Raw genomic sequence first — 6,000 nt, 5'->3', positions numbered from 1 at the left:
GCCCACATGGCTTCAGGATGCAGCTTCTGGAGGCAGCACTCAATAGATTTTCTCTGGACAAATTATAGAGGCCTTGATCTCCTCATTCTGAACAGCTGAATGGTTTTCAACTTCCTGCTGGCTAGCTCTGTAGCCAACACCCTAAATTAATTAATGGACTTTCTAAATCAGGTAGAAATGTATCTCCTTCCTGTGACTACATTCCCAGATTTAGCTGACTTCCTGTTACATACCCCCCCCTCTTGTTTCAACCCTAGGGTTGGGACACAGATTTCCAGGCACGCATGTGTCAAGCACTGCTGACTCACTGATAAGCCTCCTATTATCCTCAAGCTTCCGGATGAAACTGTTTTGTCATCTTCATTGACGGATTTCTCATAAATGCCACACAGTTTGTCTCTCATCTCATATACACATTCTTCAACTGCATTTTTGGCATCATTTCGCTCCTTCTCGTTTCTGTCATCTTCATTGACAGCTTTCTCATAAATGTCAGACAGCTTGTCCCTCATAACCGTCTGTCCAATCCACCATGGAGGACCGTGATCCATAGGCAACTCAATTGGGCTAGTCTTAATGTCTTCAACATTCTTAAGACGCCTCTCTCTGCAATCCATAAATGTTTTCCACAAAACTTTGAGAACCTTTGCTTCACTAAGCTTTGTTCCAAGTAGGGACTCTTGACATCCCTCTGTGACTTGAGTTGCCTCTCCATACAGCTGTACACAATCATTGACTTTTTGTTGTAAAAGGGAATGATCTTCCTTCTTGAGCTTTGCTTGCTCTAAGATGCTGTGCAGAGGATTTTCCAATTGAGACAACAGGCTGTCACACATTTCTTCAAAGTGACCCCTGTTCCTTTTCCCAGAGATATCAATATCATTCAAACATTTCATATTCATAGGCAGATCTGAAGCATTTGCACTCATCAACTTCTTAAACTTTTCGCCCTCCTGAGCGAGTCGCAGTAAAGGCCTACTATTTGATTTGATATTGAGTTTATATTTCTTGCCAAACTCTTCACAGAAGAAGCCAACCAGAACATCATCAACTTTCCTTCCACCAACATAGGGGTCAAAGGCAACAACACAGTTGAACCCAGCGATCTGGGTGGTATCCATTATAGACCTCCTCTCTGCATCAGTGAAGAAGCATGGAACTGCAACACATTCTTTTACAGGTTTCTTCAATGCACTTTCTGCTGAACTATTTGACCGCTCAAGGTCACCTAGTTCTTTTTCTCTATCTGAATTCCACATGGAATGCATCTCAAGATCACGATCAAACTTCTGCCACCCGTCTTTCACCAGTTCCATTTTGGAAACACTCCCTGAAAGGCACTTATTCATTTGCTTCACGTTTTCACCAACAGCCTTAGTTTTCTCCACTAGGTTTTCAGCCTGAACTGAGAAATCATCACATTTCTTACTCAGCTCCTTTGTTTGCTGAAGTTCTAATGATACATTTTCCAATGCTTGAAGTTTTTGAAGGAACGGTTTATTCCAAAGGGGTGATTCAAGCCACATGTCGTCACATTTCTGAGGCTCACTCAGGACAGACCCCAAAACACTGATCCTTTTAAAAACTGCATCAGGCACACTATCCCCTCTTTGGGACAGATCCTCTGTTGCCTGGAATTCCTCTTCCAGTTCCTGCAACGGAATCTTCATCTCTTCTACTTGCTGTTCTAAGGCTCGCTTAGACTTTTCTAGCTCCTGAACTCTTTTCACAACATCATCCTTGGAGCTGACCAATTCTTCCATTTCTGTACGCAGCTGTTTAACACTTTCTAGTTCAGCCTTACACTCTAGAGCTTCCTCCAAAGAGCGAGCCAAGAACAGGGCTTTGCTCTCGTTATCACACACCTCCGTTTCTGCACGGGCGCGTTCTTCAGCATATTTTGCAGACACAGGCTTCTCTTCACCAAGCATCTGATCAAACTTCTTTTTCACATCTTCAACACACTGTAATGAACCAACGCTTTCTTCTATGCGTTTTTTCATATCCGCTATCTGAGCTTGCAATGTTGCGACTTGCTCTGATAGGTTTTTCTTTGCTTCCGCCTCCTCTTTTAATTGTTCCAGGAAGCCATTTTTCGCATCTTCCATTTGTTTGAGCTTTGTGCTAAAACTCAGCCTTTGACACCTCTCTTCCTGTAAGAGTTCCTGCGTGTCTTGCAGCTGCGATTCCAAGATAGAAAAATCTTCCGCAATTTCTCTAGATTTGCTGTCTGCTTGAGAAAGCTGATTTGTAACATTGTCCAGCTCAACCTGCAGTCGGTTTGCCTTCTCTGACAGCTTAGCACACAATCGGTCACCTTCTGACACCTTGACTTGCGATTCCAGAAGCTGTGCCTCTACTTTTTCCCTCTTATGTTCACAATCTCCTTTTCCCTGCATAAGAGCCTTCACCTCATTGGCTAGCATCTGGGAATAAGAATGTAATTCTGCCACACAGGCTTCTTTCTCCTTTAACTGCTGCTGGAAACGTTGGGCTTCACCTTTCCAACTTTCACAGTCTGCACGTAATTCATCTACCACATTGCTCAAAGTGGTGAGCTCATACACAGTACTCAGTAATTTAGCCTCTCTTTCACTTTTCTCTTTGTCGCTGAGAGACAATGTCGCTTTCAGAGCAACATTCTGTTCCTGCGACTCCTGCAGGTCTATTTTTGTAACTTCCAAACACTGAAGACTTTTTTCCAGCTGATTACGCAACTCCAACATTTCACACATGCTTTGCTTCTGCAAAGTCTGAATTTCACTTTCCTTTTCCATGAGGATGGTATCTTTCTCCATTATAGTCTCTCTGCGTTTTTGCAACTCGACCAAAAGAAGAGCAGTGGATTCTTCCCACTGTGACACATGAGACTTGAGTAGTTCATTCGTTTCCTGCAAGTTTCTATGCTCCATTTTAAGCAATTCCAAGGCTTGTTCCTTTTCTTCCATTTGCCGTTGTAAGGCATCCAACTCAGCCCTGCACACATACTCGGTTTCCTCCAAACCGATGGCCTCCATTGGCTGCTGGCGTCTCTGTTTCCAGCCTGCCATGCTCTCTTGATGAGCCTTTTGTTGAGCTGCAAAGCTCTGCTGTTTCAGCATCTCCCCCATTTTGGGTTTACTTTTCATCTGAGAACCCTGCGTCTCCAAAGCAGTTTCATCAGTGTTGCTAGGGACAACAACCTTCCTCTTTAGTAGACTCTCTTTAGGCATGGATGGGGCTGGTTCAGACGGTAACATCCCCTCCATCCATAGAATCCGGTCTCTCATTTCATCTATCTTTGCATTCTTCAGGCGTTTTGAACGCCCCATCTTCAATAACTCCACAAACAAATTTTTCACAGTCCAGCAAAAATTTTTCAGACCACTGTCTCTTTAACACATGTAGTTTTTCTCTCTCTCTTGCAAGATCTCTTTTCCTGCACACACAGTTTGTGCAGTCACTTGCACCAGACACAACAAAGTTCATCAAATAATTTTGAGACCGCTGTCTCTTTAAAACACTTTTTTTTTTTTTTTTTTTTTTCTGTCAGGATCTTCTCTCCTGCACACATAGATTGTGCAATCTCATGCACCAGATAAAGTTCATCAAACATTTGCACTTCCTTGCAGGGATCTCTGCTTATGCCCACTGCATACCTCCACCATATGTGAGGGATTAGCTCGGTGGCGGGTGTGGATGACCCCTTGGGGGGTGCGTTTTCCCAGAGAGGTAGCCGACAAGTGCTTGCAAACAAACAGTGTGGTTTATTAAATGGTGTTTTCTTCACCAGGCTGTATGCAGCAAAACATCCAAAATAAAATAAAACAGAAAATAAATCCTTGCCTCTGTGGGCGGCTACCTTCTCACAACTGGAACCTGCCTAAGTGTCTGTCTCCAACCTACCGTCGGGCAGACTTCCTTGTCCTACAGCGGACACTCAATAGTCCTTTTATAATAGCTTCACAGGGCAACACAGTCCTTTTGTTTCTTTCACATCAACAGTTCGTCTTCTCACCTTTGAGACGTATTCACCCTTGGTTACCGTCCCGGGCACACATCACTCCGGGGGGTCTTCTCCCAGGCCCACACATCCTGTCGGGAGGCACACGCTGACTGTCCTCCTGCTCCCAGCCCACATGGCTTCAGGATGCAGCTTCTGGAGGCAGCACTCAATAGATTTTCTCTGGACAAATTATAGAGGCCTTGATCTCCTCATTCTGAACAGCTGAATGGTTTTCAACTTCCTGCTGGCTAGCTCTGTAGCCAACACCCTAAATTAATTAATGGACTTTCTAAATCAGGTAGAAATGTATCTCCTTCCTGTGACTACATTCCCAGATTTAGCTGACTTCCTGTTACAATATATATATATATACATACTCCTTACTTAACAAATAAAGTGCAACATTTATTGTAAAGTGCCAGTTTACAGACACCTCCAAAATTCACATGCATTAAACAAAAAAAAAAATATAGCACAGATACAACAACAAAATAATTTAACATGTATGCTATACTAACAAAAAAACACCACAATGTGTGATAATGATTCCCTCACATGGAATTTTTAACACAAGTTGCAATGACTGGGGACCCTTCTGCACTATGTCTCTATGCAGGGTCTTTCTGAGGTCTGGTGGCCCCTCCTGCACTATGTTTCTATGCAGACTCAGATATGCGGGGCCCCTCCTGCCCCAAGGTGTCCGCACACATGTGTTGGTCTGTGCCGAGGAGTGAGGCGGGGAGTGCTGAGTGTCCCGGCCTGGGGGCCCATCTCCTCAGGCTGCCTGTATTGATTGTGCAAAGTGGGGCCCAGGCCACTCACTCCTCACTGCTCATCAAATGCAGCCTGATCAGTGCCCATCAAATGCAGCCTTACCAGTGCCCATTGTTACAGCCTTGCGAGTACCCATCAAATGTAGCCTTACCAGTGCCCATGAAATGCAGCCTGATCAGTGCCTTTCAAATGCAACCTTACCAGTGCTCATCAAATGCAGCCTTACCAGTGCCCATCACATGCAACCTTACCGCTGCCCATCAAATGCAGCCTTACCAGTGCCCAGCAATGCAGCCTTACCAGTGCCCATCAAATGCAGCTTTACCAGTGCCCAGCAATGCAGCCTTACCAGTGCCTGGCAACGCAGCCTTATCAGTGCCCATCAACGCAGCCTTACCAGTGCTCATCAATGCAGCCTTACCAGTGCCTAGCAAGCAACGCAGCCTTACCAGTGCCCATCAAGGCAGCCTTATCAGTGCCCATCAATGCAGCCCTACCAGTACCCATCAATGGAGTCTTACCAGTGCCCAGAAATACAGCCTTACCAGTGCCCATCAACACAGCCTCACTAGTGCCTATCAATGCAGCCTTACCAGTGCCCAGCAATGCAGCCTTACAAGTGCCCATCAATATAGCCTTACCAGTGCCCATCAATATAGCCTTACCAGTGCCCATCAATGCAGCCTTACCAGTGCCCATCAACGCAGCCTTACCAGTGCCCAGCAATGCAGCCTCATCAGTGCCCATCGGTGCAGCCTTACCAGTGCCCATCAATGCAGCCTTACCAGTGCCCAGCAATACACCCCTACCAGTGCCCATCAACACAGCCTTACCAGTGCCCATTAATGTAGTCTTACCAGTGCCCAGCAATGCAGTCTTACCAGTGCCCATCAATGCAGCCCTACAAGTGCCCATCAATGCAGCCTTACCTGTGCCCAGCAGCGCAGTCTTACCAGTGCCCATCAATGCAGCTCTACAAGTGCCCATCAACGCAGCTTTACCAGTGCCCATCAATGCAGCCTTTCCATTGGCCATCAATGTAGCCCTACCACTGCCCATCAATGCAGCCTTATCAGTGCCCAGCAATGCAGCCTCATTAGTGCCCATAAAGGCAGCCCTACCAGTGCCCATCAATACAGCCTTACCAGTGCCCATCAATGCAGCCTTACCTGTGCCTATTAATGTAGCCTTATCAGTGCCTAGCAATGCAGCCTTACCAGTGTTCAGCAATGCTGACCGCC

The sequence above is a fragment of the Pelophylax lessonae genome (assembly GCF_965119305.1).
Source record: "Pelophylax lessonae genome assembly, chromosome: 1".
Classification (NCBI taxonomy): domain Eukaryota; kingdom Metazoa; phylum Chordata; class Amphibia; order Anura; family Ranidae; genus Pelophylax; species Pelophylax lessonae.
The sequence above is the reverse complement of the archived record's forward strand: the minus strand, read 5'-3'. Positions refer to the sequence as shown.